This window comes from Musca autumnalis, unplaced genomic scaffold (genome assembly GCF_047663935.1).
Source record: "Musca autumnalis isolate F117 unplaced genomic scaffold, ASM4766393v1 scaffold_3, whole genome shotgun sequence".
NCBI classification, from domain to species: Eukaryota; Metazoa; Arthropoda; class Insecta; order Diptera; family Muscidae; genus Musca; species Musca autumnalis.
In genome coordinates this window covers 252,530,280-252,556,069 of record NW_027411866.1, presented here as the reverse complement: position 1 = coordinate 252,556,069, position 25,790 = coordinate 252,530,280, and the positions used below count along the sequence as shown (strand labels likewise).

The window sequence follows — 25,790 nt, the reverse complement described above, 5'->3', positions numbered from 1 at the left end:
CAATTTTAAATTATTTATAACTTGTTCCTATATTCCTCCTTCTTCTCAACTTGACATATATAAAAAACATATATCCGCAATCAGTTCAATCGTTGGAAATATGAATGAAACCGATCGAATTTTGGTTCTGGGCGATTTTAATATGCCCTCTGTTAAATGGCTCTTATTACCAGATTCTGAAGCTCTAACACCACTAACATCCCGGGCGAATGCTAATCAAGATACATACGAAATTGTTAGTCGATTTTGTGACCTCAATCTTCATCAAATAAACGATATACTGAATAGTTACGATAGAATCCTTGATTTAGCATTTGTAAATGTTACTCAATATTTTGAAATAATTAGAATTCCACCAATTTCTATTCCTGAAGATATTCATCATCCCTCATTATGTATAACCATGACCCATACTCATTCCTTTGGGGAACATCAGTCCAAAGTGTTAAAAACTGTCCTTAATTATACAAAAACAGATTTTCGGAAACTCAATTCTCTTATTTCTTCTGTTAACTGGACATCGGTATGTCTTTGCAGCAGTGATATTGATCTTGATATTAAAATTAACAAATTCTATGAGATCATAAATAAATTTATGCTTGAATGTATTCCAACTATTAAAATCACAAATTCTTATAAATTTCCATGGATTACTCCTGAGTTATCAACTATAAAAAATTCCAAAAATAAACTTTTTCGTAAATATAAAAAGTCAGGTTCTTCAATTGACTACGCCAATTATTCTGTAGCTAGGTCTAAGTATACGCTAGAATCTCGTAGATCATATAATGAGTACCTTAACAAGATTAAAGATAATTTTAAGTCCAATCCTAAGTCCTTCTATGACTTTGTTAATTTAAAAAGAAAAACACCTTCTAAGCCCTCTTTATTGAAATTCAATAATCAAGAATTTACTAAAAACACAGATATTGCTGAATGTTTTGCAGAATTTTTTGCTACAACTTATTCAAGTGCATCTTGCCAAATTAGAGATACATATCCTTATAAATTATCTCAGATTGATGAAATTTACATGCCTTTCTTACAATACCAAGACGTTTCCAAAAGTCTGCGATGTTTAAAACCCATTAAAAGTCCAGGTCCCGATGGAATACCTAGTTTAATTCTGAAGCATTGTTCAGTTGCATTGTCAACCCCTTTAACTCTATTGTTTAACTATTCCCTTAAATTCGGTCATTTCCCCGCAATATGGAAAAAGTCTTATATTGTACCTTTACATAAGTCAGGCAGTCTGACTAATGTATCCAATTATAGAGGAATTGCAAAATTAAGTGCAATTCCTAAATTGTTCGAAAAATTAATTACTTCTGTAATTTCCCATAAAATTCAACCCATGCTAAGTCCATATCAGCATGGTTTTCGTAGTGGTCTTTCGACCATAACAAACCTTATAGAATTCACATCGAATGTAATAAAAGGATTTGTTCGGCATAATCAAACTGACACAATATATACAGATTTCAGCAAAGCATTTGATAGGGTTAACCATAGGCTTTTGTTGTATAAATTAGATTATATGGGCTTTAATACTAATTTAGTAAGATGGATATCTTCTTATTTACAAAATAGATCACAAACAGTTTTGTTTGATGGATGTGTCTCAAAATCGATTGACGTGCCATCGGGTGTTCCGCAAGGAAGTCACCTCGGACCGGTTCTCTTTCTCTTATTTATAAATGACTTGCCAAACTCAATAATGCATTCTAGATTGCTAATGTACGCTGATGATGTCAAGCTATTCATTACTCATAAATCGGAAAAGCAAGCTGATCTTCTCCAGAGTGATTTAAATAGCCTTTTTCAATGGTGTAAAATCAACTGTATGGACTTAAACTTAAAAAAATGTAAACATATGTGTTTTTCCAGATCTTCTTCTTTAATAAGGCAATACAATATTAACGGTTCTCAATTATTAACTGTAGCATCATTTGTTGATCTTGGCCTTTTGATGGATCGAAAATTAAAATTTAATAATCATGTAATTTCTATTGTTAATAAAGCGCATGGAGTTTTAGGATTTATAAAAAGATGGGCCAAAGAATTTTCAGATCCCTATATAACAAAACAACTATTTACGTCACTTGTAAGACCTATATTAGAATATGGTTCTGTTGTATGGGACCCTCAATACGCAGTGTATTCTGATAAAATTGAATCAGTGCAGAAACAATTTTTGCTTTTTGCACTGAGAGGTTTACATTGGAATAGCGATTTTGTCTTGCCTTCATATACAAGCAGGTTAAAATTAATTCGATTACCTACATTAAAAAGTAGACGCACAATGTTAAACACTATGATGGTGCATAACATTTTAATGGGTAATATTCCCTCGGATTTCTTAATATCATCTATTAGAATAAATATTCCTTGTAGAACAATTAGAAACTATCAACCCTTATTTAGAGATTTCCACCGCACGAATTACTCTATGGGAGATCCTATTAACAAAATGTGTGTAGATTTTAATTCCATGTATTGTAATGTAGACTTTGGCATGAGCCTTGACCTTATAAAATCTAACATAATTTTATTTTTAAATGAATAGTATATAAAAATGTATTAGTAAGTAACTAACTAGCTGATGAAGTAAATTCTGTAGCTGGTTTTCAATTTCCCTCTCATACCCCATCATGATGCGGATCATGGTGTGTACGCGATCCCTACGTAAAAGGGAGGTCGCCCCCTCGGTCGGCAGGGGTGGGAAAGTGAGGCGTGGGAACGTTCGAACAAAAAAAAAAAAAAAAAAAAAAAAAAAAAAAAAAATATCTGTAATTTGACATTTGAAGTTCTCAGTGGTCATAAAACATCTCCAACAAAGCATCGTCAAGATAGGTCCATTTTTTGCTATAGTCCCCATATTTTCGGTATTTTGAATATTTTTTGCTGCAATTTTTACTGAACTAGCTGTAATGATCGGTATTTTGCGAATTTTAGCTACAATTTTGTCTATTCAAAAATAATCGTCAATAAAGGTCCATGTTTTGGTATATCCCCCCATATAACTGTACCTCCCGATTTTCGGGAATTTTTAGTGGTCACGAAATTTCTTCACTAAAATTCGTCAACATAATTTTTTTTTGAGGGTCTACATTGTTTTGATGAAAGTACCCTCAATTTGACTCTTGAAGTTCCCTGCAGCTATAAAACTTTTCCGTCAAAAAATTTAAAGATAGGTTGACTCTTTGATTTAGCCCCGTAGGTGGAACCTTTCACCTACCTTTCTTGGGGAAGAAAGGCCTTGGTGAGTATATTATGAACCCCGAAGGACAGATCCGCCGTGAGTCGAACTTCCGCGTTATGGCGTGATGAAATTTTTGTTAGAGACCCTGTGGGCCATCAGGAATTATCGTTATATCTTTGTTCACTGTTACTTAAGTGCTCAACAAAAACAACAAAAACAGATATAATGCTAATTCATGATGGCTTACAGGATCTTGCAAAAACTTCATCACGCCATAACGCGGAAGTTCGACTCACGGCGCATCTGTCCTTCGGGGTTTTTAATACACACACCAAGGGCTTTCATCTCCAAAAGGAATTATCTCTGCCCCAACATTTGTGTTCACAGTGTAATTTAAGCAATAGTGGAAAGCAGTAGGAGTCTATCCATTGTCGAAAAGTTGTTGCACCTAAAATTGTGAAAGGACCCTAATTATTCCATTTTAATTAAGACTATTTTATGGTGGAGGGTATAAAAAGTTCGGCCCGGCCGAATTTAACGACTTTTTACTTGTTTTTTCTAATTTTTCGAATCAAACCAAAAATTATATTTGCAACAATATTTTCAAACAACAAGTTTTTCTTTTTTGAATTAATTCTCTTTCGAGTTGAGCTATTTAGACCTAATAGGTACATTGAAAAATTAGGAATCCACCGAAGTCCCACACATTCAACCACTATGCTACGTTTCACGGGTGGTTAGACCGATCATCAGGCATATTGAATGGTGTTTTTTAGTGGGTGGACGAAGGCTAAGCTTGGAGACTAGCATTTATATCACAAATCATTCGAAATTTGTATATTCGAATTATTTATTTAATGTTAGTCATTTAATTCCAAACCTTTCCTATAGTCCGACTTGGCTGGTAACCCTATTTTAATGCTTTATTACAAATACTAAGGCAGCTTTTTTTCCACCTTTATTTTATTTGTTCTTCTGTATCAGAAGATTTTGATCATCAATATTTGTCATCGGAATGACAAGTTGATGGTGGCTTAGAACGCTAAGACGCCTGCAACCGTGTCACTTGGCTGTTGGGGTCCCAGGTTCGAATCCCAGCCTGGCTCATGCTGAAATCATTTTTTTGTTTTGCCTTATTAAGGCGAAGGTCATTTTTAGAGTGATATTTGAATTAATTCTCTTTCGAGTTGAGCTATTTAGACCTAATAGGTACATTGAAAAATTAGGAATCCACCGAAGTCCCACACATTCAACCACTATGCTACGTTTCACGGGTGGTTAGACCGATCATCAGGCATATTGAATGGTGTTTTTTATAATATAATATATATAATATGCAATTTATGTATCCAATCTCCATAAATTTGGTATCATATTTTTCAACGCATTGTCTAGATTCCGCATATATTTTTTTAATTCATTTTTTGAGGGTTTGTACGGACTCTGGGACAGTATAATTTGGAATTCTTCAAATTTTTTGTAATATTTGTTGATTTCCGCGAACATAATAATTGTTTAAGTTAGAATTGATCGTATCATTTTAAACTGACCCTATGAATTGCATAGGTGTACTCGTTGAAATCTCCTCATACCCATTTATTACACCCCTGTAATAGTATGAGAGATTTCAACGAATATTCTCTTGACAACCGCCCTTTTGAAGCATCAATGCAGATGTCAACACAAAACAACATAATCTATATATATAAAAGAGCTTAGTGAGTGACTGAGTGACTGAGTGACTGACATTTCATCGCCCAGACGAAACCGCTGAAGCTAGAAAGCTGAAATTTTGACTGTGGGTTGATGTCGGTGTGTAGGGGTGAGATAAGGCTGGGTTTTTTGAAATTCGACCTAGAAGGGTACGAAAAGTACTAAAAGGTACTAAATATGGTACCCTTTGTATTATGCAAACGGGAAGAGCTAGAATTCTGAAATTTGGAAGGAGGGTAACTGATGGAGATTTAGAAAGATGTACCAAAGGGTTTTTGGAAATTCGACTTATAAGTGTACGATAAGTTACTAAATTTGGTACCAATTGTATATTTTGAGCGGATATACCTACAATGTCCATATTTGGTATGGAAATCAAGGTTGGGAAGTGGTGTTGATATAAGGAAATTATTTTTGAAGTTCGTACTTATGTGTACGAGTAGTACTAAATGGTACTAAATTTGGTACAATTTGGATTTGGGTGAACGGATAGAGCTGAAAACCTGAAATTTGGAATTTTGATTACCGTTGAAGCGTACGATTGAGATATGGGTGTACTTTTGGAAATTCATACTTATGTGTACGAAAATTACTAAATGGTACCAAATTTGGTACAATTTGGATTTAGATAGACATGGAAACCTGAAATTTGGAATTAAGATTACTGATGGAGTGAAGGATTGAGGTAGTTTTGGAAATTCTTACTTATGGGTACGAAAAGTAGTAAACGGTACTAAATTTGGTACAAATTGAATTTGGGTGCACGGATAGAGCTGGAATCCTGAAATTTGGAATTTAATTACTTTAGGAGTGTAGGATTGAGGTATTTTTGGAAATTCATACTTATGGGAACGGAAAGTACTAAATGTACTAAATTTGGTACAATTTATATTTGGGTGAACGGATAGAGTTGGAATCCTGAAATTTGGAAATAAGATTACTTATGGAGTGTAGGATTGAGGTAGTTTTGGAAATTCATACTTATGGGTACGAAACGTACTAAATTTGGTACAATTTGGATGTGAGTGAACGCATAGAGATGGAATACTGAAATTTGGAATTACAACTACTTTTAAAGTGTAGGATTGAGGTAATTCTGAAATTCGTACTTATAAGTACGGAAAATACTAAATTTGGTATAAATTGCATTTGTATGGAGAAATAACGGTGGAATCCGGAAATTATAATAAATAGTAAATAATAAATAATGAATAATAAATAATAAATATTAAATATTAAATAATAAATAATCTATATATATAAAAGAGCTTAGTGAGTGACTGAGTGACTGACATATCATCGCCCAGACGAAACCGCTGAAGCTAGAAAGCTGAAATTTTGACTGTGGGTTGCTGTCGGTGTATAGGGGTGAGATAAGGCTGGGTTTTTGGAAATTCGACCTAGAAGGGTACGAAAAGTACTAAAAGGTACTAAATATGGTACCCTTTGTATTAGGCAAACGGGAAGAGCTAGAATACTGAAATTTGGAATGAGGGTAACTGATGGAGAGTAAGAAAGATGTACTAAAAGGGTTTTTGGAAATTCGACCTATAAGTGTACGAAAAGTTACTAAATTTGGTACCAATTGTATATTTTGAGCGGATATAGCTACAATCTTCATATTTGATATGGGAATCAAGGTTCGGAAGTGGTGTTTATATAAGGAAATGATTTTGGAAGTTCGTACTTATGTGTACGAGTAGTACTAAATGGTACTAAATTTGGTACAAATTGGATTTGGGTGAACGGATAGAGCTGAAAACCTGAAATTTGGAATTTAGATTCCCATTGCAGTGTTGATTGAGATATGGGGGTAGTTTATGTTTACGAAAAGTACTAAATGGTACCAAATTTGGTACAATTTGGATTTAGATAGACATGGAAACCTGAAATTTGGAATTAATATTACTGATGGAGTGAAGGATTGAGGTAGTTTTGGAAATTCATACTTATGGGTACGGAAAGTACTAAATGTACTAAATTTGGTACAATTTATATTTGGGTGAACGGATAGAGCTGGGATCCTGAAATTTGGAATTAAGATTACTGTTGGACTGTAGGATTGACGAAGTCTTGGAAATTCGTACTTATGGGTACGCAAAGTACTAAATGGTACTAAATATGGTACAATTTAAATTTAGGTGGACGGATAGAGCTGGAATCCTGAAATTTGGAATTATGATTACTTATGGAGTGTAGGATTGAGGTAGTTTCGGAAATTCGGTACATTTTGGATTTGGGTGTACAGATAGAGCTGGAATCCTGAAATTTATAATTAAGATTGCTTATGGAGTGTAGCATTGACGTAGTTTTGGAAATTCGTACTTATGGGTACGAAAATTTATAAATGGTATTAATTTGGTAAAAGTTAGATTTGGGTGGACGGATAGAGGTGGTATCCTGAAATTCGCAATTACTGTTGGAGATAGTTATTGAAATTCGTACTTTCATACGAAAAGTATTAATGGTATTATGAATAGAAGTGGAATTCGGAAATTTGGTATTATAACCGCTGTTGGTGTGTAGGGTTGAGATATGGATGTGGCTGTGGATATACCAGGGTTTCGGAGTCGAGGTATTTTCAGCTCGACTCCGACTCCGACTCCAGACCATATTTTTTCACGACTCCGGCTCCGACTCCGACTCCGGGCCGACTCCGAGTGTAAATTCCAATACCACTAAAAATTAATAAAGCGTGCAGAAATTTTTAACTTTTTCCTATATTTGGGCCCATATAGGCTAATCTGTTGGTTTTTCCTAAAATATTCTTTAGAAAAGCAATCGTTGGAATATAATAAATATTTTTGTGGGCTTATCAAGGACAACAAAGATTAGTCCTTCATCGATCGATTGTGTAAAAAATATTAGATTTTACGGAAATAATGGATAGAAAAATTCAAATTTTAAATTTTTGGCTTAGAACTGAAGTTTTTGGTCATAAACGGGCAAACACAATTTGAAAAATTAAATCGTTCGATGAATTACTAGATTTTGGTATACATATTTACTAGATTTTTATCGAATAATTAAGATTTTATCTAATCTTATTTAAAATATTATACAGGGATAAGGGGTTGTAAAAAAGTCATAACACAGTAACCATCCGAATTTCATACATACGTAGTTAATAACTAATACGAAATGTACATAAATACATTAACCTAACGTTTTTCTTTTTTTTTTTTTTTTGAGAATGGAGCGGGTAAAACTATGAAAGGACAATAAAAACGTGACAATATCGATATATTGGATGTGGGGAACCTACATAAAATTTTCGGAGGAACATTTTTGTTGAATTTTTTCATGTAATAAATCTTATCTTTGTTACATTTTCAATTCAAGGACAAATGGGACATGGAAGGAACTGAGCTAGTAGGAAAATATATTCCTTCATTCTATTTAACTGAAAACATGTTATCTCAAACTGATGCAACAATAACGCCAAATAATGATATAAAAATATCATTACGCCATAACTCAGAAACTTAGCTAAGTGATCCGTTGGGATTCTTAATATGCTCAATAGGGGCCTTCATTCCCACAGGGAATTTTACGCCCCCAGACGTTGACTTCCATTTTGTGTCACAGTGTTGTCAGTAGGATTTAACATAGAGACCACAATGTCTTTCATAAGAGGTCCTCTAATAGACGACAAGGATGACTTCTCACAAAAGACAATATGTCCAGACCAGTAGAATTTTGTGAGAAGACCAGTAGGTCTTCTGGCAGAAGACTTGTAGGACTTATATAGGAGACGTTCAATGTCCAATTAATTCGATCGTCATAGAACATCACTTTTGCTTGCAAAAATATAAAGGATCAATTGGACCAAAAAGATATTCTCGACATGCATTGTGTAAACAAATTGGAGATGAAAAGAATAGACTTCAAATGATAGTAAATATCCTCTAATTTAGTATAATAAAGGTACTGTTTGCTTATATGTTTTCTTATAGCTTTCTTTTAAAATAAGTAATGATTTTTCGAAATAATTGGTGTCCCGAATTTAATGTTATATTTATAAAATGTAGAAAAAATTTGCCCGGAGTCGGAGTCGAGTTATTTTTTTCGACTCAGACTCCGACTCCGAAACCCTGGGATATACGTACAATAAGTGTACGAAAATTACTAAATGTCACAGAATTTGGTCCAAATTGTTATTGTGTAAAGGGGTATAGCTGAAATTGTGAAATTCGGTATTAGTATAGCAGTTGACGTTTAGAGTGGGGATAGAGGAACTTTTGGAAATTCGTACTGATGTATATGAAAAATACTAAATCGCGGTTTGGATATAGTTTTGGATAAAAGGAAGTAATTTTTGAAACTTATACATACTATAAGTTCTAAATTTGGTACCAGTTTGGTGTTGCATAGTGGGATATAGGTGGAATTTCGAATTGTTGTATGAGGGATTGTGTTGGTGTTTAGATATAAACGGATTTTTTGAAAGGCATACAAATTCTAAAATTAGGCTGAGGGCTGGATGATTTATTGCGAAATACGAAATGTACTAAATGCTATTAAATTTGACGTTGGGTGTAGCAATGAAGACGGAATTATATCATTAGTTCGTGAAAAGTACAAAATTGGAATAAATTTGGTATAGAAGTGAAATTCTGATATAATATTGATTTGTCAGGTTCATTGTTAGAGGTGGTCGTACAATAAGTGTACTAGAAGTATTAAATAATACTAAATATTGAAGCAATGGTAATGGGTGAATCGATAAATGAAATTGGTTATGAGGATAACTGTTGAGATTGGATAAGAATGTTTATTAAAATCCGCCTTTAAGTGTATGAAAGGTTTCTACATGTAATACCATTGACATTGGGTGAACAAGCAGAGCTAAAACTGTAACATTTGAGCTAAAGTCCTGGATTTTAAAAATTGTACTGAATAATGTACTATTGTTTCTAGGTTAACACGAATTTGGTTTCTAAATAATGTACTGAAATCAAAAAGTCAAACGTACCTTTTCAACAAAATTGGTTTTATCTTTGTTGACTATTCTAAACGTTATTGTAAGTTCATTTGAAAAGGTAGATCTATGCGGCTAATGTTTTACAAGAAGGTTTTTACATCCTGAGAAAAAAGGCCTAAAATAAAATGTCTCAAAAACTAACTGTTATATAGGGTAACATCTTCTGAATAATGGTTTTCTACATTTTGATATCACAAATTCCAAAATTCGGTTGGAAAATGTGGGTAAAATTTTCAAAATACCCATACCGTTCTAATAAAACATGGACTGGAATTTAAAATGTAGGCCGCTGTTGAAGTGTAGAGGTTTTTATTGAAATTCGAACAAAACGTATACGAGCAGTACTTGAAGGAAATTAAACATAAATAGGTATTAGTACATCAAAATTGTCAGTGTTCTCCATATTAAATATTGTTTATTTCTATATTATTCCTTTTCCGTTACGAAGTAGCGGGCATTTTGCTAGTGAATAAATAAAATTGTATTGTCACCAAAATCCAAAGTGTATACAAAATTTCAGATTAATCGGTTGACAGGAAGAGGGTGAAATTTGAATTACTAAATTTGACCCAAGAATAAATAATAAATAAAAAAAACCAACGGGGTGAGCTAAATAAAACCATTTAAAAAGTATCAGTCGGCTTTGCCGACAGAGTTATACCCTCAGCCTATGTGAATTGGAACTTTCATCTACGGACAGATCGAACGTATTTAGGGTCTTTTCAGAATTTTGTGGCACTTTTTGGACATATGAACTTCCGACAAAAATGTGGATTAGGATTAAAGTTCAAAAGTTTTGCGGCGGAGGGAATGGACCGCGCACAATTTTTCCGAACATTTTCGAATCTTTGTGGGAGAGGTACCGGAAGGAGTGGACCGATATAACCCATCTTTGAACTTAAACTAAGTTTGGACAAAATATTGCGAAAGCCAAATTTTGGACCGTCGGTTAATCCGTTCGAGAGTTTTCATGCACACCAGCCAGACAGACAGACGGGTGGACATTGCTAAACCGACTCCAAATTGTCTGAAACACATTTCATCCAAACATACTTGGGGTCTAAAACCATTATTTCGATGAGACACATTTTGCCCGTATGAAAGTGTATAATAAATCTTCATACAAAACGTTAAATCGGCAAAAAGCTTAAATGCAAACATGCCGTAAGACCATCCGGTTACGACGTTCCAAAGGCGAGCTAATATTGGGTCTATAACCTGGTGTAAAAATTTGTAAAAAAAAATACTTATAAAACAACAAAACAAATGTTTGAAAATTTAATTTTTAATTTTTTATGGAAAAATAACAAATGTTTCACACTGGTATAAAGGAAACATTTTAATAACAAATAATAAAAAAATAAAATTAGAAAAAAATTCCCCAATTAAACTCTTCATTTTATTATGAAGGGTATAATTAGGGCGATATATTTTGAAGTTTGTTATTTTTATTTTTGTGTTAGATAGTCATCAAGAAACTGTAAAATAAAGTATAGCGTTTTTGAAAGTTTTGCGATTAAATTGTGTGAATACCCTTCAACTCGAACGTTACTTTAAAATATTCGAAATACCTGACATTGCACAGTGGTCCCACATGTATGGGAAGGTGCGACAAAAATATTTATAATCGTAGGATCAATCTGATTTTTTCAGTATATGCTAAAAATAAGTAAAAAATACTTTAGCCAAAAAATCATCAATATCGGTCCAGTTTTTCCTATAGCCACCGAACTTTACATGTTTACTTCTTTTTCATATTTTATGTAGCATCATACATATATCAAAAATATACAAATGTAAAAAATACTCTCATAAGTAGATCCCAAAAGATACCTTTAAAGAAAAAAATCAACACAAACAATTAAAACACAAAACAAAGAAGAAACTGAGAATACAGTAATACGGCATATTCACTGAAACGACCAGAGGCATTGTCAGTATTTTTAATGTCACGCACGGAAATGCAAATATATGCAGCTGGAACAAAATTTTTTGTAAACTTCAAACTATTTCGAACATTCTTCAAAAAATCTAGAGTGTGGCGAAGGATGGCGAAGTTAGTAAAACTTAACCTCAATTTTTAGGACTTGGAAAAAAATCCGCAAAAAGGTATTATAAAAAATGTGATTTCCAGCACATTTTATGCGAATATTGTGTACACATTTTTATGTAAAAGTAATTAGGAAGCCTTGTACCAAAACTTACATTTCGAAAAAAAAATTATCCTTACAACTTTGTGTTATTTGCCTTGTAACAAGTCACAAACTTACTGATGTTTTTAAAGTTTTTAAGAGATCATACGTAAATGTCAACTTCTTCTGTTTTGTTTTGTTAAATACCGTTATAAATTATAAAAACAGTGCTGGAATATTAAAATATGATATGTTTAGAGACAATTTGCTGAATTGTCGCAGAAATTTGCTGATATCGATTTTTCGATTTTTGTCGCAGATTGGGACCAGTGTGCATGGGGGGTTTAGTTTGTACAGGCCGACCTCGGACCGACCTATATTGAAAAATACAGGCAAACTCAATTTTTTTAAAATTTTAAATTTTTTATTCACATAATCTAAAACAGCTTATGCCTTCCCCAACGAATGTGTGAAATGAGGGTCAATTTTTTAATTATTACAGTTGAATTTTATTCTAATAATTCCGTATAGAAATGTTTACAATTTTAAGTACTTACGCCACCCTTTAAAATAGCAACGGAAGATAGCTTCGCTTCTTATTTTTGCCGCTTGCTTTCACAATAACTTGACAGAATTAAAATAATTTATTCCACTTTTTATTTGTAACGTTAACAATTTAAAAAGGGTTGCAGTCCGCAAGGGAAATAAATGTAAATGACATCCCTGCTACCATCATTTCTGTATCATCGCTGGTGTTTGTGTTTTTCTCCGGAGTCGGTCGTTTCTGTAAATTTCCATCAAACGATTGATAAACCGACGAGACTGGGATTGTTTTTGTGAAAAACTTTTTGTTTTGATATCCTTGCCGTTTGTTGTTGTCATATGGAAATTTAACAGACAGAATGAAATTTAACAGAAGTTTGATATGCGTTTGGGTGGGTGGCTTTGGTTAGTCGTATTGCCGGAGATAAATTGATTGTGAATCAGCTTTAAAGCGAATTGAATTTGATTTTCTGTAAGGAACATATGATGTAAGGAATGATGTGGGCAAAAATTTGTAAAATTGAGTTTTCCATTTTAAAAAAAATTCAAAATATTTTTTGTTGCTACGTAAATATTTTTTGGTACATAGACTAAGAAAAAAAATGGTCATTCCAAAACTGTTTTTGTAACTAACAATGATCGTTACACGCAAAAAGTAGGGGGGCCGTTTTAATTCGAATGTTTAGAAAAAATTCTAGAAAACCGCGGCTTTGATATAATAAGCTGTTATATGCCATTACCGTTAACTGAATTCGTACTAAACAAATTCGAAATGTCTAAATGGATTCGCGAAAAATCAAATGAATGGCAAAATTTTACGTATTTGCAAACATATTTTGTGAAATAGTAGCGCCTATGCTTACAGACTATATGTATATGAAAAAAAAATCAAAGATTGTGAGAAATAAAATTGAGCCTATGTCGTGAACGTCGGAGTTATAATATTCATGTTATTTGCAAAAATACAAAGAAATGTTGAGGAAAAATGTAAAAGATGTATTATTTTTATTTTGTTATTTTTTTATAGAAAAAATTGACGAAAACATGTTTTGAGTTCTTTCTCTTTTTCGTCAAAACTTCCTGCAATAAGGAAGATAGATATGCGGTTGCAACCAACTTTTGCTTTATAGTATTCCTATTGGCGAACATTTTTAGATCATTATATTAAATCACAAGGATTTCCAATCGTGGCATTAAATTAAAATAAAGCTATATTGAATATGACAACACGTGAAACGCATATAATCCACGTAATAGTGGAAATGACATCATGCGCATCCGATTTTCCAATACAGCGAATGAATCCTCTTTATTTGATATACATTTTGTGAAATTCTATTTGGCGATCACGATGTAGCATCTGTTGCATATTAGTGTTAAAAAAACAGTAAAATGGCCATAATTTCCAGGGAGTGCATTTACATTTTATGCGCATCCGATGTCAATGATCACCATTAAAAAGAAAGAGCATTTTTCCAAACTGTTGTATCCAATAGTAGCGAAGTTGACGAAGATACCACAGATCCAATTCCAAAAGATGGTATTGAATGTATACAACCCGGCCAAGATGAGGTAAAGACAGCAATAACCCGGCCAAAGAATAATAAGACAGGAGGAGCTGATGGCCTACTAGCCGAGCTGTTTAAAACCGAAGGCGACACGCTGATAAGGTGTAGGCATCAGCTAGTTAGATCCATCTGGCAGGAAGAACGCATACCCGACAATTCGAACCTGTACATCCTGTGTCCCGTCCATAAGAGAGGAGATAAGACTTTATGTTCCAACTATAGGGGCATAAGTCTTCTCCCTATCGCCTACTAGATAGTGTCAGGGATATTGTGCGAACGAATAAAGCCCATGGTCAACGAAATAATTGGACCAAACCAATGCAGCTTTAGACCTGGCAAGTCCACCATTGACCAGATATTTACCCTGCGGCAAATACTGGAGAAGACCCAAGGTATGCAGATCGACACCTACCACCTTTTTGTCGATTATAAAGCAGCCTTCGACAGCCCGCTACGTTCAAAGGTATTCCAAGCAATGTCGGTATTGAGTATCCCCGCAAAGCTCATTCGGCTTTATAAAATTACTCTAACTGACACAAGACCTTCTGGTAAAATAGGAACGAACCTCTCCGAAGAGTTTTGTACCTAAAGAGGTTTCAGGCAAGGAAATAGCCTTTCGTGTGATCTTTTACACATTCTGCTAGAAAAGGTTATACGAGAGGCAAACGTCAAAAAAAGTGACACAATCTACTCCAATAGCCACATGTTACTTGCTTATGCTGATGATATAGACATCATCAGTAAAAGAAGTAACTGATACCTTTATGAAGGTCGAAGGAGAATCTGCTAAAGTGGGTCTGGCGGTAAACGGCGAGAGGACCAAGCTGGTGGTGTCGACGCGCAATGCGTCCATTGAGATCGGACCAACTGTTGAAGCTGGTTCCTATAATTTTGTAGTAGTAAAAGACTTCGTCTACCTCGGTACCGCCGTTAACACAACAACCACCATCAGTTGTGAAATAAAAAGAAGAATTGTATTGGCCAACAGATGCAACTTTGGCTTAAGTAAGCACTTTAAAAACAAATCTACAACTCGTCAAACAAAAATAACGCTTTACAAAACACTGATACTACCCGTGCTGATGTATGGCTCCGAAGCCTGGGTACTTGCGCAAGCAGATAAGGCAGTGCTTGACGTGTTTGAGAGAAAAATTCTTCGAAGGATCTACGGATCGATCTGCGTTGACGGTGAATATCGACGTCGTATGAAGCACGAGCTGTATCTGCTATACAACGACATCAATATAGTTAAACGTATCGAGATGAAGCGATTGCGTTGGCTAGGCCATATATTTTCTTAGTTCGGTCTATGCAACAAATGTTCTGTAAAGGGCCAGCTAAGTAAGTAAGTAATCGATCTATTTATTTATGTAGAACTGACACATCCAAAACGCAAAAATGGAATGCAAAAAAAAAAAAATAAATGGAATGTAAAAAATAAAAGTAGGTTTCTTTTTGAAAAATTTACTCACAAAAATATCCACCCAATTGTTCAGTCTTCTACTTTAACTTATTCTTGGAGCATTAAGTTCTACATTGCACAATAGTCGCAAATGTGAATTCTTTGACCAAAAGTCAATTTTTTGACATTCTTCTTCTGAGTTTTTTTCTTCGCAATATGGAAGTAAACACTCCAGAACAATAAAAACAAGGATTGTTGATTCCAAATTTGCATTTACCGGTAGGCGAGAAGGAATAAAATTAGAGATTTGTTTTCTGTTTTATTAATCGAGCTGAGTGAGCTGTATTCTGTAATAATTTGTGGGTTATAAAATCGCAATAAGAAAAATGTAAAGGTAAAAGTCAAATATAGGGAAGAAAGACAAATGTAAATAGATTAATTTTCCAAAAAGAACAGAAGAAAAATTCGGTCTAAGAACAAAGTTATCAAGTCAAGAGAATATTGCAACCAAAAATTGTCGACATAGGTGCCCGTTGAGGTACACCCAATATAAGATAATTTGAACATTTTAGCCAAATTTTTTAGCCGATTTAGCTGTAAATTTGGATTTAGATTTCTTAGAAGATATGAACCCTTCTCACGAAAAATTATAAACATAGGTCGAAGTTTTAGTTTAGACACCATACAATGGGATCACCCTTTTTAATATATTTTAACGGTTTTTCAGGGTGAAAATAATTCTGATTTAATAATTTGTGACAGTAATTATAAATAAAACTAAATAGCAATATAAAAAGGACGTACAAATAGTTTTGGCCAGAAAAATTGGATTTCAGACCAGTGTGCATTGTATTGAAAAGCCACTAATTGGAAATTTATATAAAAAAACTCGTTTCCGGTAGAATATTGGTGGCGTTTCCTTCAACTCGTTTTTAGTATTATTTTACAATAATGCGACCGCAGCTTCTGTTCAAATTATTATCTGCTAAAACAGTTGATTTTACATAAATGCCTTCAAAACTTACAATTGTTCGCGAGTTACAATACCCCATAAATCAGTTACAGCATATGTTAGTTATGAACAATAAGGTTAGTTATGAACAATATACTAAGATACATACATATGTATTTAGATAAACAAGTTGACAATTTGTTTAATATATAAACTGAAATCGACAATAATTTTCACTACATTTTTAATACACCAGGAAAACTAGAAACATGGAATTTTAACTAACATTTTTATAACATATAATAGTTAACTCTTATAAACCTAATATTAAATTCAATAGGGATGTCAGGGTCTGCAATATTTTAAGAATAAACGATTCATTCTAACATGTATGCGAAGTCTTTTATTCACACAACCTTATCTATTTTATTAGAAAAACTCAACCCATGACCCTTAAGATAAATCTTTAGCATGTTTATATTTATATCATATTTAGCCTTAATTTTATTGTGGGTTCATATTTCCATTGTATCGCTCATGAGGGTACTTAAATTAACAAATGTTTTCGCTTTTTTTATTTTTTGTCAGTCCTCGAATTGAAATGTTAAAATTAAAATTTATTCAAGTGTCACATTTTACACCACTTTGGAAAAACTACACCCGGTACTTATTTCACGCGTCTTGCATTTCATTCTCGTCTCCTTCAATTTCCAATTCTGCTACAAGTAATGACAGACAAAATGAAAACAATTTTCCCCTTCAAATGTAATGAAAAGTGATAATTTTCATGGCAATGGTAATGATGATGCTCTCAAGGACACAGGTGTTGAACTGTTGTGGTGTTGTTGGCATGGAGAACCTTAATAGAAATAAACAAACATGTTTCTATGGAATCCTCACAACAACAACACAGCAAATAAATGAAAATAATTTGAATTGAAATAAACATCACAATTTATCTACATACATTTAAGATAGATAAATGTAAATTTGAGCATAGATAAATTGCTTGTTTGTAGTTCTGTTTCTGCAAAGATATCTTGCAAATAATGGTGTGTATCAGCGGACACGCAAAGTCACTAATGACATTTTACTAAGAAGATAGACATAATTTATTTCTACAGACCACTTGTTGGAATATTTGCCGTCTATGTTGTTGTAAAATTTATTCCAAGAAAGCCAAACATATGTACTTACATATGCATGTGAAAATGTCGAAAAACTCATTAATTTTATTACAAAACAAATGTCATGTCTATGTCATTAAGGATGTGACATCTTGACATTGACTACAACACATTAGAAAGCCGACAGGCATTTAGTTTTCTTAAATATTTATATTTAAAGAATTGGAAAATATTTATGTTTCGCATATAGTTCCAAATAAATAAGAATCGATACACTATTTTGAGCAAATGTTAGAAATTTAACCACAACTTCTGGTACACTTCTTCTTGAGAAGGACTTCAAGGAACAGAATGCTCTATAAAAGACAAAACTGCAATTATTTAATGGAAGTGGTTCTTTTGCATGGGTGATGTAGGGGTGTAATAAAAAAAGAGGTTGAGGGTTTTTCTTTAGCTTTGCTGATAGAGCAAAGTGCAAGTTCAGAACAAGTCTTAAACAAGTCTGACCTCTTTATTTTTTTCTCTGGTATTTATATAAAAATTCTTAAGTCTAACAATTGTGTCTTATCCTAAAAAATCACTCAATAATTTTTCTCTTAACCAATAGGAAAAGAGTTCTTACAAACCTATCTTACAACTAGGTATATTTGTATGTGTGTATGTAATATTTTTACATATGTTGTCATGCATTCGATATTTTCATTCATGCTCATATTTTAGAATTTCACTCAATCAAATTTACTATTGGGATATTCTTCATTCCCATTGGCTACAATAGTATTTGAGTTTCCAATTGGAAACTCTAAACTGTCGCCCTACATATGAGTGAGCATGAAGCAATGAACTCTATGTGGTGCTTGGAAAAAACAAACAAATGAAAACAATGAAAGCAATGAACTCGCTGTGGCAATGACCAACTCAACAAAGCAAAATATTGAACATCAAAATGCATGGCAACATAATGTGATGGTGACACACTACAGGGGATTAAAGATACCAAGGAAGGTCCTGACCGGCTTTAACATGGAAAAGTCCAGGATTTATCTTGGTCCCTCTTTCATCTCAAGTGGACACTGACCTCCCCGTGGTGTCACCTGGGGTAGCTGCCTTTAACACCCGTTAAAGGTAGTGAGCTAAAATGTGCCGCGAGTTCACCAATAAGAACGTTAAAAGCTTGGGTTTGGGCGCAGAATTAGTAACCCACCCTTAGAAAAACCAGCCTACTATGAAAAACAAAAGAAAAGCAAATCCCTCAAAAGTTGACGACCCTCGCAAACGTTTTAAGGGCTATGATCTGCGAATATGCACCTGGAATGTTCGCACTCTTTATAGAGAAGGTGCAGTTTACGCATTGGCAGATGTACTTGAAAAGTACAAGGCCGACATTACTGTCATACAGTAAATACGATGGGATGGGAAAGGCGTCACAACAACACCTAAGGTGACGCACTGTATTTATGGCTGCCATGACATAAAGCATGAGTTTGCTTGCGGATTTGTAGTTGGTCGGAGGTTAAAACATCTGGTCTCCAGCTTCACGCCAGTGAATGAAAGACTCGCTGCAATTCGATTAAAAGCAAAATTCCTCAACATCAGCTTTATTTGCGCTCATGCTCCAACCGAAGACAAGGACGAACAAACCAAAGATATATTCTACGAGCGCCTAGAAGAAACATATGACCGTTGTCCTGCCTATGACTTTAAAATTATTCTAGGCGATTTTAATGCCAAATTGAAAAGGAGCATATCTTTGGACAAACAGTCGGGAAATTCAGTCTACATAGTAAAAACATCAGACAATGGAATGAGGCTGATAGATTTCGCAGCGGCAAAAAAACATGGTAGTTAGCAGTACCAGATTAAAGCATCTCGATATTCATAAGGGCACTTGGCTGTCTCCGGACCAAAAGAACAATAAATCAAATTGATCACGTTGTGATAGATGAAAGACATTCATCGAGCGTGTTGGATGTACGATCGTTCCGAGGAGCAAACATAGACTCGGATCACTACCTTGTTGCAGCAAAGGTAAGTACCCGCCTAAACGTTGCAAATAAAGCACGGACAGACACAACACGAAAGTTGGAGATCGCTAAGCTGCAAACACAAGAGATAGCCACAGCATATTCCACTCAACTGACACAATTGCTTAATGAAAGCGCTTCTCGTCCCAATAACATATCAGCGCAATGCAAAGTATAGCCCACTCCGCAAAATCCATAATTGGATACCAGAGACTTCCACCAAGGAATCCATGGCATGATCAGGAGTGTAGTGCTGCTACCGAAGAGGAAAATGCGGCATATAGGGTTACTTTACAAGGAGAAAAGGAGAGAGGAGAAACGTCTTTTCCGCAGAAAAGAGAGGGAGATGGAAAAGCGGGAGTGTGAAAAAATCGAGATGTACAGGAGCCAGAATGAAGTCCGAAAATTCTACCAAAGAGTCAAGCATCAAACTGATGGCTTTGGTACAGACACATCCTCCTGTAGAGACCAGCAAGGTAATTTGGTAACAGATACAGATAGTGTACTCAGGATATGGAAAGAACATTTTTCTAAACTGTTTGTATCCAATAGCAGCGAAGACGACGAAGATACCACAGGCCCAGTCCCAGTCCCAAAAGATGATATTGAATGTATACCACCCAGCCAAGATGAGTTAAAGACAGCAATAAATCGGCTGAACAATAATAAGGCAGCAGGAGCCGAGCTGTTCAAAACCGGAGGCGACACGCTGATAAGGTGTATTCATCAGCTAATTAGCTCCATCTGGCAGGAAGAACGCGTACCCGACAATTGGAACCTGAGTATCCTGTGCCATAAGTCTATTGCCTATTGCCTACAAAATCGTGTCAGGGATATTGTGCGAACGACTAAAGCCGATGGTCAACGAGGTAATTGGACCATACCAATGTGGCTTTAGACCTGGCAAGTCCACTATTGACTAGATATTTACCCTGCGGCAAATCCACCTTTTTGTCGATTATAAAGCCGCCTTCGACAACCCGCTGCGTTCAAAGGTATTCCAAGCCACGTCTGAATTTGGTCTCCCCGCAAAGCTCATCCGGCTTTGTAAAATGACTCTAACTGACAAAAGATCTTCAGTTAAAATCGGAAAGAACCTGTCCGAAGAATTTTGTACCAAAAGAGGTATGGAAAATTTTAGTTGATTTTTGTTTTAGCAACTTGTATTCACTGCCATGCTTACGACAGTACATGTTTCATTAGGGGCAAGTCCATACTTCCTGAGATGCAAAAAACCACTATGATGCAAAAAACCCCTATGACACGGCGTGTAGTGGTTGGAGCGCAAGATAACTCTCGAACGGTTCAACCGATTTGGTCCAAAATTTGGTCTTCAAAATATTTTGTCCAAACATAGTTCAAGTTCGAACATAAGCAGTATCGGTCTACTCCTTCAGGTACCTTCCCACAAAAGTTCAGAAATGTTCGAAAAACTTGTGCGCACGATAACTTTTGAAGGGAGTGAACGATTTGGTCCATACTTTACACATCCTAATATATCTACCAGATATAGATCAGGTTCAAATATGGACTATGTTTGTTCACTCCTTCGGTAACCTATCACACAAAATTAGCGAAGTCTCCTCTGGAATCACTTTTATTTTGGTTGAAGCAACATGCATTCGTTGCCTCAATTACTACGGTAAAAGGTTTTTTTTTAGGGCCAAGTCCATACTTCTTGAGAAAACCGCCTGAAAGATTTAAAAAAAGACCTATGGGACCATATGTACTGGCTGGAGAGCACGATAACACTCGAAGTAAATGGTATGCACGATATCTCATGAACAAACTTTTGATCTCTTAATATTTTGTGCAAATTTAGTTTAACTTCTAAAATGGAGGTACCTTAGGGTACCTCCTCAACAAAAGTTCAACATTTGTTACTAAGTGCAGTTTAAGATCTGTTCGAAGATCTTTTGGAAATGTATACCGATGCTGTTCGATGTTGTCCTGCTTACAGCGGTATTATGTCTTCCGCGGACAAGTCCATGCTTCCTGGCATACTGGTCCAAAAATTATAAGATGACCCACTGAAATGACTAGTGGGCGCGATATCTATCGGAAAGTTATGACACCCAAAATAAGTACCTCCTTTGCAACGGTTTTGAACATTACCGTAGACCGTAAGTAAAAGTTTCAAATCACATAGGCTGAGGGTAAATCTCTGTCGGCAAAGCCGACTGATACCTTTTTACTTGTTTTATTAAATTTTTGGAATATGGATTGAATGAATGCAACACACTATTCAATCACACACGTACACAATGTATGGGCCACGTAATTTAGTTATAACAATTGTCAGCGTTAATGTGGGAAAATATATTCGAAAATTCACATGACTCAGAAGTATGTTGAAAATTTCCAATATCTTTCTGTTATTAAGTTTATTTTTTTAGTCATAAATGTCTGTAATTATCGAATATTTTCGATATGTCGGCGAAAAATCTAAATTACTAGCTAAGTGCTAAAATTGAACATCTTGTGGCTTTCTAATAGCTGCTGAGTACCACTGTATATTTTAAAGTGAAGTTATACCTTACTACCATGATCAACTCTTCTATTTGACGTAAAATGTAAAAAAGGGTGACAAAACAATATCACTAACATCTAGATAACCTTAAACATAGTCCACAATTCGACTAGTTGCCATATATTTGTTTATTTTAGAGTTGGGTAATCTAGTTCCTTGGTCCTTGTACTGGTTCCAAAACGTATGAGTAACATCATGAAATATAACGTGTGATAGTAAGTATACGCAGTTTGTTATTTAGGCTTGGAATGTTAGAAGTATAGGTCGGAATTTTCGGTTCCGGTTTAACTAACTTTGTGAAAGTAATTTCGCACTTCGATATTGTTCACTAAGTTGCATTAAATTGTTTGTTTGTTTAATAGAAAATATTTCTATTAAATTTCACACACTTTTCTTAACATATTTTGACGAACGATCTTCTTTAAAATGTGATGTTTCACTTGACCACATTGTTGTCAGATGTATAACCTGAGCTTTTAAGCTTGCAATTGACATCAGAACAAAGATGCTGGTTTGTTGTATTTTGCGCACTTTTTTGTTATTATTTACACAACAATTTCTTTGAAATATGGTTTCCTTATTGTTTTTTTAAGATTTCTTAAATCACGCACTTTTCATTAAAAACCAGCTTTGTAAACACATTTTATCCACAAAACGAATGACAATAATCCACATTGTTTGTTTTATCCGTTGTGTGGATGTGTGTGTGAGCGTTTCGCTATCCGGCTTACCTTTTGTTAAAAATATACAATGGAAATTTATATCCTCTTAAATAACGCACTTAAGAAAGCTGCTGCTCAAAGTTGAGACATCAAAGTGAATATTTGTTTCTTTGTTGTTGTTGTTGCCCACAGCACTTTTTTGTATTTTCTTTTATTTGGTTGGCAATATGAAACTGTTAGCCTTTTGGATATTGAATTGCTACACGTGTTAATTTCTATTTTTTGGTTTCACATTTCATTTTCTTTCATAATTGCCAAGCAAAACGTGAAGATTGCAAATCTTCACAAATAAACGCACATTTATTTTCATATTTCACATTTTCGTAGAATTTTTCTTTTATTAATTTTTTTCTTCGACAATTAATAAATATGTATGTATGTATTTCAATTAAAATTCAAATTGGCCGTTATAAAGAATTTTCCTTAGTTAACTTTATTATGATTTTTTTTTATCACAAACACAAGCACATCGCCAAGAGTAGAAAGTACCGTTCGTAAAGACATTCGCCAGATGACTGATTACAGCTGACAAAACCATTTGTTGTTATTCCTTGGTAAAAAAGAGTGCTCGCTTCGTTTCGGTTCGGTTTGTTGCTTTCCTCCCAAGACGAAATGCTGTTTGTTGTGTGCCAGTCATCCGGTTTGAGTCTATGATGGCGTACGACTATTTGAGTGCGAAGTTTATTTTGTTCTCTTCACTCAAATGTTAGGGTTGCCACATGAGGTTAAAAAGTTTATTTGACTCTTTAAATAGGCGATTTTATATTGTAAGTGGAAATTGGTCTCTTTGGTAAGAGAAACAATTCAGACGTAGTTATTCTCTTTCGTTCTATAAGGAAAGAGTATTCGGGGCTATTTCTCTGTAAACATTTTATGAATGAATTTTTAATGTTATTTGTAAACAATGCGAAAACCATTAATAGCACAGAACAACAGTCACTCTGGGGGCGGGAATATCTACGAAAAGTTGGTTGTATTAGGTCTGTAAATCAAGGCCTAAATAAACCAAATTGAATGTGTGTGACTTCGCTAGATATAACTTCTTCAATACAAACTACTTAGGCCTTTCACAAATAATGACCTTCGTCCTAACAATAAACTAAATTTAAATTTATTTTTTAATAGATGACTGATAGGGTGCCACCGCTGTGCAATGGTACGCACACCCGCCTTGCACACATAAGGTCGTGGGTTCGATTCCCCGGCCAGGCAACATCAAAACACTTTTCAACGGTGGAAAAATACCCCTCAGTAATGTTGGCGACATTTTCTGTGTATTTCAGCCACATAAAACTTCTCTACAAGTGGTGTCTTAGGACACGCCGTTCGGACTCGGCGATAATCTGTAGGTGCCATATCATTGAGCTAATATGACTCGGTATGCATTGCTATGTGAGAAGTCTCCCTTGTTTGTGGAACACCAAAAGTTTCGGTGTATTTTTTTAACTACCTTGAACCATAAGTGCCAAATGACATGCAAATACTTTAAATCGGAAGTGAGCCTATGTCTAAAATTTTTGGGGAGAGATTTATAAATTATATTGAAAGCGGTCCAACTTTGATTTAGAGCACATTATATTTTCGGCCGGTTGGGGGTTTGTGATGCGTCAAGACGCTATATCGCTCCAGTTTTGATAAATTTGGAATGTGCCACTGAATGAATGTGGTCTTTAAATAAGTTTGCTATATTTAGGTTTTTGATGCACTAACACGCTGACCGATTTGGACTGTGCGACGGAATTTGATGTGGAAATAAATTTTCCAAATTACATTTAAATCTACTACTCACATACAGAAGGTAGCTTATGTAATTGTTGTAATATGGCTGTTATTTGAACATTTCTTGGCAAACTACGGTGTATTATTTCACCACTCATAATGTTCATACACTCAGGATTTATGCTAACGGGGGTATATACACTTTCAATAATGGTTTTCGACCCAAGTAGTTTGGACGGAATCCGTTTCATGCAATGTCCACCCCGTCCGTCTGTCTGGAGCTCACGACTTTCGAACGGATTAACCGATTTGGTCGAAAATTTGGCTTTCGTAATATTTTGTCCAACCTTAGTGCGACAAAATATTTCTAATCGTTGGATCGATCTGATTTTTTCTGTAAATGCTTAAAAAAGTGAAAAATACTTTACCCAAAAAATTATCAATTACCACCCGATTTCAGGTATTTTGAAATTTGTATCTACATTTTCGACCCGAATTGGTTGTAATTTGGTATTTGGAGTTTCCAGTAGTCAGAAACATTATGCACGAAAAATATGGACATGTGTCCAGGTTTTAATATAGCCCTCATATAACGGTACTCCCGATTCAGGTGTTTTGAAGTTTTTATCTACATTTTCGGCTTGAATTGGCTGTAATTTGGTATTTGCAGTTTTCGTTGATCGGGAAACTTTCACACTAAAAAGTGTGGACATACGTCCAGGTGTTCGTATTGCATCCATATAACGGTACTGTCCGATATCAGGGATCCTTGAAGTTTTTATCTTAATTTTCAGGCTAAATAGCTTATGAAGTTCTTAGTGGTCAGAAAACGCCTGCGCCTGACATTGTGGACAGGAAAGGAAACTAATTATTCTACATTAAGCAATCATATTTCATGGTGGGGGGTATAAAAAGTTCGGTCCGGCCGAACTTAATATTTTTACTTGTATTTCATTATACCCTCAGCATTAATACTAACGAGGGTATATCATGAAAATGTCTAAAATCGTCTTTTCCATTTCAAAAAAATAAAAAAATGATACTACATCTATGATTTTTGTTACTCAAAATGCTAGCTTATAGCGGAAATTTTCATATTTAAATGTACCTAAAATTTGGTACATAGATTAAGAAAAAAAAATTGTCATTCCAAATCTATCTCATCAACTTTC

General features: G+C 34.6%; 1 protein-coding gene across 1 annotated transcript in view; it reads right to left on the bottom strand.

Moving 5' to 3' along the window:
• The window catches only part of AstA-R1 (allatostatin A receptor 1), a 397,360-nt gene extending 373,944 nt beyond the window's left edge, over positions 1–23,416 (bottom strand). The window contains exon 1 of the mRNA XM_073977861.1: positions 22,909–23,416. The gene's annotated coding sequence lies outside the window, so the exon portion shown is untranslated. The remainder of the gene's footprint in view (positions 1–22,908) is intronic.
• Between the last annotated feature and the right edge of the window lie 2,374 nt (positions 23,417–25,790).